Below are 13281 nucleotides of genomic sequence, written 5' to 3' on the forward strand. Positions count from 1 at the left end.
AATCACAGCAGCTCTACCTGAGCAACAATCTCTAACCTGAAGTCGTTTTTCTTCCACAGCACTAAATGAAGCTTCTCCATCGCCATCAATCAAAGTTTGATGCCACTAGCTGCCACTGATTTGACTTCAGGTACATTGGGGCTAAATCCTAGCAACCTACCTATTCAAACTTTGGGTAAGTCAGTTATGTTTCATGGGTCTCAGTTTCCTCATTTGTAAAATGATGCTGGTTAGGATCAGTGCCCTCAGAGGTCATGCCAACTCTAAATTCGATGAACAATGAATCAAGTGGGGACACAGTGCATGCAGCAAGGTTATTACCAGATCTATTATTTCCTCTGTTCACTGCTTCACCTAGGTAGCCCCTCTGGGGTCCCCAGTCCTCACTTCCAAAGGATTTAAGTTGAGGACTTTCTATTTACCACTTTTCTCTCCCAAGACATGGAGAAAGACAGTCCTCTATAGCAGGATTAACCTTTTGAGGGGCATGGACCCCTTTGGCAGGCAGAAGAATTTTTCACATGCATAAAACAAAATAAAAAGAATTACAAAGGAAACCAATTATATTGAAATATTGGTATCAAAACATGCATACATATATGCACATACATATATATGTGTGTATATATATTACATGTATATTCATATGTTTAAGTTCGTCAGTCCCAGGTTAAGAATTTTTGTCATACAGTCTAGGGAAATATCTACTCAATCCCCTTTAGTCTGCCTCTTTCCTTGACTGGTAAGACCTTCCTGGCAACTAGCACCTGGGAATGCAAATTTTCTTGAGATATCACAACCGTAGGAAGGCTTAGTAAAACTGAGGGCAATTAGGTAGAACTGTCTTTGTTAATTTACAAAAATCCCTTTCACCCCTTAAATATGATCAGCTTTTAAGATAATTTTTAAAGGACCTTAATTCATATGCTCAGTGTTTTTTATTGGAGGGAGGGGTTATAAACATACATATAAAAACATACTTAACCTGAAGCAGAGATTGTCACATGGAACAAAGGCCCTGGGTACATATTGGAGGGCTGTTCCAACCCCATCTTTCTGGCTCATCCCCCATATCCAAAAAATCTGGGAACTTCACTATATGATATTACCCAATGTGTTGTCATCAACTAGCCTACCAAACACACCGTTTGCAAGCTCTAGGATGAAAAGGTTGATGTTGAAGTTAATGAGAACTTATAACAGAACTCAGGGAAAATGTCAACACCTGGCCATTAGCAAGACTTCCCCATCCCCACCCCCAGACCTTTGGAGCTTCCTTCACTTACAGTGAATACTCCCACAGAGCCCTCAGCCAGTGATGCATCTTGTATCTAGCAGGAGGCCTCCTCTGTCTTACCTTTCCATAGTTCCCCTCAGCTGGTGTTGATTCCTTCTACAAGCCTCTGCCTTCCTCCCAACACAGCTCTTAGGCAGCTAACTGGACCATCTCTTTAATAAAGACAGGAGTAACTCAGAGTTTCCCTGTCATGGGGTAAAACAAATTGTCCCTGCAAACTAAATTATCTCCACACAGAAGCCCCCTTGTGCTATTGTTGTTCAGTCGTTTTAGTCGTATCCCACTCTTCATGACCTAATTTCAAATTGTCTTGGCAAAGATACTGCAGTGGTCTGCCATTTCCTTCTGTAACTCATTTTGCAAATGAAGAAACTGAGGCAAAAGGGGTTAAGTGACTTGCCCAGGGTCACACAGCTGGTATATATCTGAGGTCAGATTTTCTTGCACTATGGATCCTGCTGATCTCTCATGTGATGAGTTCACCTGGGATTGAGGCCCACAGACCTGCCCCTCTAATCTCTGAATGACTGTCATCATCTGGACTGGCTCAGGGTATCTCCTGTCTACTTCAGCACTGCTGCACAGGTCGTGAAGCTTGACAAAATATCCAATACTTGTCCTATTATCCCTCCAATCCCCATATCTCTTTGGAGTCAACTATGTGGGGGCTGTTCAGATTACCCAGAGCAGCTTCCCATGCATGATATTCAGGGCACATTGCTGTGTGCCAAGAAAATACAGGGCAGATTACAAAATGGTACTGCTACAGCAGCACCTGACGTTGACAACATACTTTAGTGAATACAATATTTACATTGGCACCTTAAAAACAAAGATAATTATCATCTCTTTTACAGATAATGATAGCTAACAAAAATAGCTAGAATTGATGCAGTGCTTTCGGGTTTGCAAAGCACTATACCGATGTTATCTCATTTGATTCTCACAACAATCTGGGAGGCAAACAAATATATCCCTATTTTACAAATGAAGAAAATGAGGCAGTCAGGGGCTAAGTGACTTGCCCAAGGTCATTCAGGTAGTCAGTGTCCAAGGCATGATTTGAATTCACATCTTCCATGTACTATCTACTGCACCTCTCTTTTTATAGCTTATCCTTTAAATAACTTTAATGGTGTGTATTACTGCTGTATAAGTTAAATAAAACTTTATGAACTAATATTCAACCATAATTCAAGAGTGGAATGAGAGACAAGAATTAAAAGCAAAGAAGGAAAAGAAAATTCCTGGTAATTGGGGTTATTCAATACTGGTGTGGGTGACTTAAGATAAGTCATGAAATCCCCTTCAGAAAAGCCTTAAAAATAGAAAAGACCATCATGTGTGTGAAAGAAGTCGTGTGATTCTGTCTGAGAGAAGGATGGATGGGATGGCCTCTCTAGCATCCTTCCAGCCCCAGGATTTCATGAAACTGGAGACCAACAACAAAAAAATACTCCCTCAAAATAGAACCTGCCAAAGATTGTTTTTTTTTTTCTTGCCAGTCAACAAATATTTAGGGAGCCTCCACAGTGCACATAACACACCAGAGAACTCTGACATAATAGGTTGCCAGGAGGAAAAAATTTGAAGGAAAAAAAACACCCCAGATTGGAAAATGTGTTTGGAAAAGTTTAAACACTCAACAAAAGCGAGGCATTGTTATTAGATGTAAGAGCAGACAGGACCGCAGCCCCAACGGCGCTTATGGTCTAATTTAATGTACTAACACTCGTTAATTTCTGCAAAGTGACAAGCAGATAAATGCTAAAGGAACAGCGAGTTAAGAGGAAGGTAGGTAATTGAGAGAAGTATGAAGGATCCCATAGAGTACTTGACAAAAACATTGGCGTCTAGGCTGAAAATATCTCCTGAAGGGAAGAGAGATAGGAAAATGGATTGTGGAGGAAAGGCAGGCAGATGTCTGAGAGCAAAAATAACTTACTACCACTGTGGTCTAGTGAGGAGAAATACAAGCTTAAATCATCTTCAACCCTTCTCACTTCTCCTTTCCCTGCCTGAGTATATCTAGAAAGTTGTGTTCAATTATTAGAGATGGTAAGAGCTGACATTTACAAACTTGAGATTTGCAGGCTCAGTTCAGGAAGTCTTCCCTCCTTCAGGAAACCTATACTGAGCCTAAGATTGCTAATAGCTTCCCTTAAGAAGTTCCTTTTTATATACTTTGTATATTGTTGTTGTTCAGTCATGTCTGACTCTTCATGACCCTGTTTGGGGTTTTCTTGGTGAAAATACTGGAGAAGTTTGCTATTTCCTTCTCCTGCTCATTTTACAGATGAGAAAACTGAGGCAAGCAGGGTGAAGTGGCTTGCCCAAGGTCACACAGCTAATAAGTATCTGAGGCCAGATCACCCATTTGCCCACTTGGTATATATTTTGTTTTAAATTTTTAATGTATATGCTGTTTTCCTTAACAGAATGTAAGCTCCTTGAGGTCAGATCACTGTTTGGTTTTGTATTCCAAGTAACTAGCCACATAGTGAGCACCTAATGAATTCTTGTGGAATAAATGAATGAATATAGAGATGGAAAGAGATCTGGGAACTATGGTATACAGGAAATAGTTGAAGGAACTGGAAATATTTAATAATGATCATGCATATTTATATACAGCCATAAGGTTTGGAAAGTATTTTCCTTGCAATAACCCTGTGAGGTAGTTAATGAAGGTATTATACCCATTTGCAGATGAGGAAATTGAAACTCTCAGAGATTAAATGACTTGTCCATGGTCATATAGCCAGTAAGGATCTGAAGTAGGATTTGAACCCAAGTCTCCAGACTTCTAGCCTAGCACTTTTTATATTATGCCACCCCTATCTCTCTAAACTATAGGAAAGAAGATAAAAGAATAATGAATAATGGTGATAGTTCACATTTAAATAACACCTCACAGATTAAATGATAGCTCTTTTAAAATACTTGTAAAAGTAGACTTTTTCTGAAGAGTTCCAACAGGCTTGCCTTGACTCAATGGGGAGGAGATATAGGAAGAGAGATTTAAGTGCAGTTTAAAGAATAACTTTCTTACAACCAAAGTTATTTAACTATGGGTCTAGCTTCATATCAAGGTAGTGAGCTTTTTGTCACCAGAAGTGTTAGACAGTGGCTGGATTTCCATCTGTCAGAGATGTTGTTTTCCCTCCTCTTCCTCATATCATATAAATAAATCAAATAATCAATAAACATTTATTAAGTGCCAGGGTGCTAGGGCTACAAAAAGAGGCAAAAGACAGCCCCTGCCCTCAAGGAGCTTACAATCAGATGCCTTTTCCTGCTATTTCCTCCTTCAACTCTGTTTCACATGAGGTCAGCCCTCCCTCACTCAAATCAAAGTCAACTGCAAGTCATGTCATCATCTCCCTGATGTCATGGTCCTCTTCAAGAACAAAGGACAAACACAGTGAAACATGAGGAGGTGGACCTTCTTCTTGCCAAGGCAAATCCTTCTACATGCACAATAACTGATGCCATTCCATCTTGCCTTCTTCAGCAGATTTCTCACTCTGTCATTCCCACTATCTCACTAATCTTCAATCTCTCCCTGTCTGCTGGCTGTTTTACTGATGCCTACAAACATGCCCTTTTCTCCCTCATACTCAAAAAAATCCCCACTGAACCTCTCCATCACCTCTTGTTATCGTTTTATACCTCTCCTCTCATTGTTGACTAAAGTCCTTGAGAAGGCTGCCTGTATTTGGTGCCTCCATATCCTTTCCTCTCAGTCTCTTCTTAACTCTTATCAGTTTGGCTTCAAATCTCATTATTCAAACAAAACTTCCCTCCAGAGTTACCAATGATTTCTTCATCACCAAATATAACTGTCTTTTCTCAATCTTCACCCTTTTTGACTTCTATGAAGCTTTTGACATGCTCAATCACCCTCTTTTCTCTCAGTTTGCATAACTTTACTCTCTCCTGATTCTCCTTTTTTTTCCCTTTCCCTCTGACTGTTGCTTCTCAGTATCCTTTGCTTAAGTTCATGAAAGTTTCTCACACTAACATTTAATTTCTCCCAAGCCTCTATTTTGGACCCTCCTTTACTCTCTCTTGGTGATTTTATCAGTTTGCACAGATTCAATATTGATGCTTGTCAGATTTAATTAATCATCCTTAACCACTCTCCTGATCTCTAGTCTCACATCTCTAACTGACCACCAGAAGTCTTCTAACTAGATGTCCTATAGATATCTTCAACTCAACATGTCCCAAACTGAACTCATTATCTTCACATAAACCCCATAAACTTTCTATTCCTAACTTCTTTATTATTGTCAAGGGTGACACCATCCTCCCAGTTACCCAAGCTTGCAACCTAGATATCATCCTGGACTCCTCACTCTACCTTATGGCTATATCCTTCTGATTTTGTTGTGATTTCTTATTGTTCATTTGCTATTTTGTTGATTTGATTTTTTAAAAAATCAGATTGACTAAAAGATTTATAAATTTTATTACTTTTTCAAAGAACCAGCATTTAGTTTTATTGTTCATTTCTAGACTTTTTTTGGATTCCCATTTATCTGTTTCTTCTCTAATTTTTAATATGTCCTCTTTTATGCTCATTTCAGATTTGTTTATTTGTTGGTTTTCTAAGTTTTTTTTGCTTTAAATAGTATTTTGGGGTTTTCCCCAAATACAAATCAAAAAAATCTTTTAGCACTCATTTTTATAAGATTTTAAGTTCCAAATTTTTCTCTCTCCCTCACTCCCTTTCCCTCTTCTGAAAATGGTAGGCAGTTTGATATAGTTTATATATGTGCTATCATGTAAAACATATTTCCATATTCATCACATTTGTGCAAGAAGAAACAGATCAAAAAGGAAAAAAAACATAAGAAAGAATAAAGTAAGTGAAAAAAATATGCTTCAATCTGCATTCAGAATCCATAACTTCTTTATCTGGATATGAAGAGCATTTTCCTTTGAGTCCTTTGTATTTGTCTTGGATCATTATGTTGCTGAGAAGAGCTAAGCCATTCATAAATGATCATCACATGATATTGTTGATACTATATACAGTTTCCCCAGTTCTGCTCATTTCACCTTACAATCAGTTTGTACAAGTCTTTCCAGGTTTTTCTGAAATCTGCCTATTCATTATTTCTTATTACACAATAGTATTCTGTTATATTCATATACCATAACTTGTTCAGCCACTCCCAAATTAATGGGCATCCCCTCAATTTCCAATATTTTGCTAACACGAATAGGGCTACTATAAATATTTTTGCACATGTAGCTCCTTTTCCCTTTTTATGATCTCTTTGGGATACAGACCTAGCAGTGGCATCATTGGGTCAAAGGGTATATGCAGTTTGTTTGCCTTTTGGGCATAGTTCCAAATTGCTTTCCAGAATGGTTGGGTCAGTTCAACTCTACCAACAGTACATTAATGTTCCAATTTTCCCACAACCTCTCCATTTATCATTTTCCTTTTCTGTCATATTAGCCAGTCTGATAGGTAAGAGGTAATACCTCAGAGTTGTTTTAATTTGCATTTCTCTAATCAAAAATGATTTAGAACACTTCATATGCCTATAGATATCTTTGATTTCTTCACCTGAAAACTACCTGTTCATATCTTTTGACCATTTATCAATTGGGGAATGGTTTATACTCTTATAAATTTGACTCTGTTCTCTTTATATTTGAGAAATGAGGCTTTTATCAGAGACACTTGCTTATAAAGATTGTTTCTGTTTTCTTTCTGCTTTCCTTCTAATCTTGGTTGCATTGGTTTTGTTTGTGTAAAAGCATTTCAATTTAACATTATCAAAATTATCTCTTCTACAATTTGTAATGTTCTCCATCCTTGTTTGATTATGAATTCTTCCCCTCCCCATAGATCTGACAGGTTGACTATTCCTTGCTCTTCTAATTTGATTGCTTCATTGTCTGTTACCTTTTAGCAAGATGAACTTTTCTTCCTTATCTCACTTAATTAGGTCTATTTTTGCTTTTACTTTATCTAAGATAAGGATTGCTACCCCTGTTGTTGTTTTTTAATTTAACTGAAACATAATAGATTCTTCTCCAGTTCTTTACCTTTACTTTGTGTGTGGTTCTCTGCTTCAAGTGTGTTTCTTGTAAGCAATTTATTGTAAGACTTTAGTTTTTGATCCTCTCTGCTATCTGTTTTCATTATATGGGAGAGTTCATCCCATTCACATTCACAGTCATGATTACTACCTGTGTATTTCCCTCCATCCTATTCTCTTTCCTTTCATCCTTTCCTACCTCACCAGTGTTTTGCTTCTGTCTACCACCTCCCCTGGGTCAGTCCTAACCCCACCCATTTACTTGATCTCCAACCCCTCCTACTTCCCTGTCAGGTAAGACAGATTTCTATATTCAACTGATGGTGTATATTATTCTCACTTTGGGCCAATACTGATGAGAGCAAGGTTCAAGTGATGCCCATTGCCCACCCTCTCCTATTCCCCTCCACTATAATAGATCTTTCTTGCCTCTTCATGTGAGATAATTTATCCCATTGTACCCCTCCCTTCTTTCTATATCCATTGTATTCCTCTTTTTCATCCCTTAATTTTTTAAAATGGCATTCCTTTAAATTGACCTTATAACTGTACCCTCTGTCTAAGTATACTGTTAGTGATACAATTTTTAAGAGTTACAAGTATCAACTTCCCTAAAGGGATGTAAATAGTTTAGTTCTATTGAATCCCTTATTTTTCTTTTATCTTTTTAACTTGTTTATGCTTCTCTTGGGTCTTGATATAGGAGGTCAAATTTTTGCTGTAGTTCTGGTCTTCTCCTTATGAAGTCTTAAAGTCCTTTTGTTTCATTGAAGGACCATTTCCCCCCATGATGTATTATGCTTAATTTTGCCAGGTAAGTGATTCTTGGTTGTAGTCCTAATTCCTTTGCCCACCAGTATATCATGTTCCATGACCTCCAATCCTTCAATGTTGCAGCTGCCAAGTCCTGTGTGATACTGGTTGTGATTCCCTGAAGTTTTCTAATTTTTAAAATGCATATTTAGTTCATTATTTCTCTCTTCTTTCTATTTTGTTTATGGATATTTGTTGGAATATAATTTTTCCCCTGAGGACTACTTTAGCTACATCCCAGAAATATTTTAATGTTGTTTTTATCATTAAAATTTTCTTTCACCTAATTATTCATTGTTTCTATGATATGTTCTTTGAGCTATTTATTATTTTTTAAATTACATTTTTTCAATCAGCAAAAATCTGCCTTCTCCCTCTCCCATTCTAACTCCTCTGCACCTTCATTTGGAATTAAATGAAAACAAAGCCTCTCTTAAAATATATATATATATATAGTCAAGCAAAACTAATTTCTGTATTTATCATGTTCTGCTTCCCCCAGATATGGATCATTCTGTAATCTGATTCTTTCATCTCTCTATCAGGAGGTGAAATCATGTTTCATCAATAGTCCTCTGAAATCGTGACTGATCATTATACTGATCAGAGTTCCCAAGTCTTTAAACTATACTGTTGTCATTGTATAAATTGCTCTCCTAGTTCATAGAAGTCTCCCCAAGTTTCTCTGAAGCTATCATCTTCATCATTTCTAATGGCATATAGTATTCTATCACATTATGCATTTTTTCAGCCTTTCTCCAGCTAAGAGATTGGGGATTCCCATTGGATTCCCATCCTTTGCCACAGCAAAAAGAGCTAAAAATAGTTTTGTACATACTTAGAATTTGTTTTGCTTACAACAAATTCCCCCCCCCTTAGTTTTCCCTCCCTCTAATTTCCCTTTCTCCCTTCTCCCATTTCTCACCTATTTCCCTGTTGAGCGAAATGTATTTCTGTACTCAACTCTGTGTGTATGTATTCTTTCCTTCTCTGACCAGTTAAGATAACAATGAGGTACAAATGACAGCCTTTCCTTTCTACCCCATTTCTTCCACATTGTTTGTATGTCTACTTGTGAACACTGATTATATAAGATAGTTTTCCTTAATCTTCCTTTCCTTCTGTCTCCTAGTGTATTACTCTTATCCTGTCCATTCTTCTCCTAAGATCATCAAGATCTAACAGAAACACTCCCAGGTTTTCTAACTAGATGCCCTTTATGACTGTGATGATGATAGAGTTCAGAGAGGACACATATAACATCTCCCCATATTTGAAAGTAGGCAATGTATCCTTGTTTAGTCTGTTATTATTGTATCATGTTTACCTTTTTATATTTCACTTATGCTTGAGTTTCAAAATTTCTACACAGTTTTGGTCTTTTCATTAGGATTTCAAAATCATATTTTCAACTGGTTTTTTCAGTAATTCTTAAAAGTCCTCTATTGCATTGAAGATCCATTTTCCTCTGCATGATTATTCTCAGTTTTGCTAGGTAAGTTATTATTGACTATAAGCCTACATCTTTGCCTTCTGGAATATCATATTCCAAGCTCTCTGTTCCTTTTTAGTGGTATTTACTAAATTGTGTATAATCTTGACTGTAACTTTTTGGCCTTGTGCTTTGCCCTCTAGTTCTAAGAGATCTGAGCAGTTTTTTTTAAGATTTCTTCAAATACAATGGATAGGCTCTCTTTTTTTTTTTTTTTTGGTCATGGCAGTTAGGTAATCCAATAATTCTTAATTGTTTTCTCCTTGATCTTTTTTTCCAAGTCATTTGTTTTTTCTACAAGATATCTTACATTTTCTTCTATTTTTTTAGTCTTTTGTATTTGTTTTACTATTTCTGGTCATCTCATAGAATTATTGGCTTCTATTTGATCCATTCTGATTTTCATGTAGTTTGTTGCTTGGATAATGTTTCATACCTCTTGTACAAAGCTATTAATTCCCTTTCCAATTCTTTCCTCCATAACTTTCATTTCTTTTCCATTTTTTCTTCTAATGACCTTATTTCGTTTATAAAAATATTTTAAAACTCTTGCTTCATGTCTTCTAGAAATTCTAGTTGAATTTGTGCCCAAACTGTGTTTTTCTGTGAGGCTTTGTTTATACACAAGCAAAGTTCTGGAGTAATTCTCTTCTGAATTTGTGTTTTGAGTATCCCTGTCACCATAATAGCTTTCTATGGAAGGATTCTTTCTTTCTTTGGTGACCCTTCCTGCCTACTTCCTCTCTTTAGCCTGAATGTTAGGTCTGGGCTCTGTGGAAGGGAGGTCTTATCTGGTGTTATTGATGCTTTCTTTGGGTGTTGAGTTTTGTGTTTTTCTAGGATCTCAGGGATAGTTCAGTTTGGGTATCTGCAAACTTTCATTTGCAATCACTCCCAAGGTGATCCAATCCAGGGCAATATCTGATTGCTGTACCATGGTCTGAACTCTGCACATTCCTGACCTGGGTTTGAGTCTGAGCAACTGTGGACCACTGCTGGACTCAGCTATTAGTCAGCTAGAAACCTTCTAAGTGACAGAAATACAAGCTTCCCTTTGTTTTGAAAGTCCTACCCTGATTATTCCTCTGCAGGGTTCAGATTGGACTAGAAGCTAAACACTGAGACCCTGATCCACTCCTGGGGGTCATAGTCCTAACACTGGTGCTTGCTTCTGACCTTGTTCCTCTTAGCCTAGGGTCTATAGCTACTCCTTACCCCAGTATTTCACTCCTGGGTACAGGTCTTAGTATATCCTAGATCTCTGGCCTGTATCTGCATAAACTCCTAGTTGGCACCTGTTTCCAAGAGGTACCCTGAAATAGCTTTGGGATTTCCTTTTGCCCTAGTGCACAGGCTCTCCCATGTCTGGTTTATTCCTGGCCAGTCCTCATCCTCAGTGTCCACAGATTTCTCTGTCTGTCTTCCTATGCCAACTTGGGCTTAAAAAGTGTGTCTCTATAACTTTTTCTTAGATTTCTCAATCAGTATTTGATCTGATGAATTTTCTGGATCTATTTGGAGTTTTAGGGGAGAGTTCTCTGTACTGCTTGCTACTACTTTGCCATTTTGGCTCTGTCTCCTGACCTAATTCATTATTTAGGATTTCATTGTTAATTTTACACTTGGCTCTGTCTTTGTGTGAATTTGTGTGTGTGTGTGTGTGAGAGAGAGAGAGAGAGCGAGAGAGAGAGCATGCTTTGAACTTTTAAAAAATTGTATTATGGTTTATAAATGATGTATTTACTATTTTTGTCTTTTTACAATTGCTTCTACAATTTTTTACAATCTGCCGCCTAATGGTCAATTTTTTGTAAAAGTTCCATGTGATGCTGAGAAATGCATATATTCTTTTGTAGTCCCATTTTGAAGATGCCATAAATCTTTTAGTCTAGTTATTCCAACAATTTGTTGAGTTATTTATTTTTCCTTTTGTGTAATTTTAAATTAGACTTAACCAGAACTGAGAGAAGGACATTGAAAGGACATCTCTTGCCCCTATTGGGTTACTGTCTGTGTCTTCTTGCAGTTCAGTTAATTTTTCCTTTATTAATTAAAATGCTAAGGCACTTAGAGCACATATATTTGATGCTACTATTGGTTTGCTGTGTATGATTCCTTTCAGAATTATCTAGTTGCTTTGTTTGTTAGCTTGACTGCAACTCCTACTTTTTTGGATTCCCTTGGTGCATAGCACTATTTTTCACAGCCCACTATCTTTATTCTGTGTATATCTTTGTTTATTAAATGTTTTTTCTTGTAATCAATAGATTGGAGGATTCTTTCTTATCTAATCTGCCATTCATTTTATTGAATTGCTTAACCCTTTCACAGTTAAAGCTTTGAGAGTTAACCTCCAATTCAGTCTCTAATACAGGTCCTCCCCTCCCCCCATTAGAATAGTTTCCCCTCTTCCTCTCTAAACACTGTACAATGTCTCTTCAGTTGTCTTAGCTTAATTTATTTTAGGGCAACTCTATTCCCACTGGCTCTTATCCTCTCACTCTTAACTTCCTGCTTCCATTTGTTACCCCCCCTTCTCTAGTTTTGCAGTTTTGCTTGATTTATTAGTTCCTTTTTCTTTCTTGTTTTTATCTGGTTATCTAATTTTCCCCATCTTTTTTGCCCTTCTCTCAAATGAAATTAAATGAGATTATTTCTGTAAAGCCCTTAACATTAGTGCTGGGCACATAGTAAGTAAGCACTTAATAAATACTTATTTCCTTTAGTCCTTTCTCTGTTGTCAAGTAACATCTCCCTTCCTCTCCTCCCCTTCAACTTGTTTCATTCATTAGTATTTAAAATTTCATGTTCTGTGCCTTTTTTCTAAAATTGGATTTCTTTCTCTCATTCTTTTCATTATTTATCTTCTATTTCTGTCTATTCTAGACTTTTATTCTTTGATTCCTGGCCCTTAATACTTAGTCTTCCTTCATTCTCTGTATTCCTCATGGAATTAAAGCTTTTAAAATACCTATTTTGAGTTCCTTCTTCTAAACATTTTCTATGTTATTGCCTGGTAGATCTTGCCCCCAGTCCTCCTTTTCTAATGTGGTTTATTCTTAGAAATACCAATGCCTGCAGGTAATGAAAAATATATTGCTGCATGGTATCAGTTTTCCTTTGTCCCTAATTGTGCATTTGGTTATTAACCTTTTCTCTCATTTTTATTTTCTCTCTCTTTTGCCTTGAAGTCTTCTTTCTGAGTCTGTATTCTTCAACTCTTCTAGGTTTTAGGAACTTTGATTTCCCTTCTCCTGGGGCAGGATGAATGGTCTCTTAAGCACCGAAAAGCTGCACTTTATACCCATTGTAAGGTCCCCATTTCCCTTTATAGAATCTCTCTCTTCTCCCATGGGAACGTTAATTATTGTTATTACCTCACATTACTGATTTCCTCTTTACTTTCTCCCCTTTTTAATCCCTCCCTTTGCTTCTTCACCTGTAGTCTCTCATCTTTCTAAGAGATCACAGGAGTAATGTTCCCTTCATTGTCAGGCTTTGATTTGATTATAGCACATCACCTATTCCCGTCGATTTTCTTCCTTTTATGCAAACTCCCATTCTGTAATAAAGTCTTACAAAAAACATCGATTCACTTGTAGGCAGGGTGTTGTGAG

General features: G+C 37.1%; 1 long non-coding RNA gene across 4 annotated transcripts in view; it reads left to right on the plus strand.

Annotated features, from left to right (window-relative positions):
- The window catches only part of LOC138162807 (uncharacterized), a 164782-nt gene that overhangs the window by 6646 nt on the left and 144855 nt on the right, over positions 1-13281 (plus strand). For all 4 annotated transcript variants that reach the window (XR_011168717.1, XR_011168715.1, XR_011168714.1 and 1 more), the window contains one exon: positions 60-175. This is a non-coding gene — a long non-coding RNA (uncharacterized lncRNA). The remainder of the gene's footprint in view (positions 1-59; positions 176-13281) is intronic.

Source organism: Petaurus breviceps, unplaced genomic scaffold, assembly GCF_028583685.1.
Source record: "Petaurus breviceps papuanus isolate PSGF00001 unplaced genomic scaffold, PetGlider_PUasm1.0 186, whole genome shotgun sequence".
Lineage (NCBI taxonomy): Eukaryota > Metazoa > Chordata > Mammalia > Diprotodontia > Petauridae > Petaurus > Petaurus breviceps.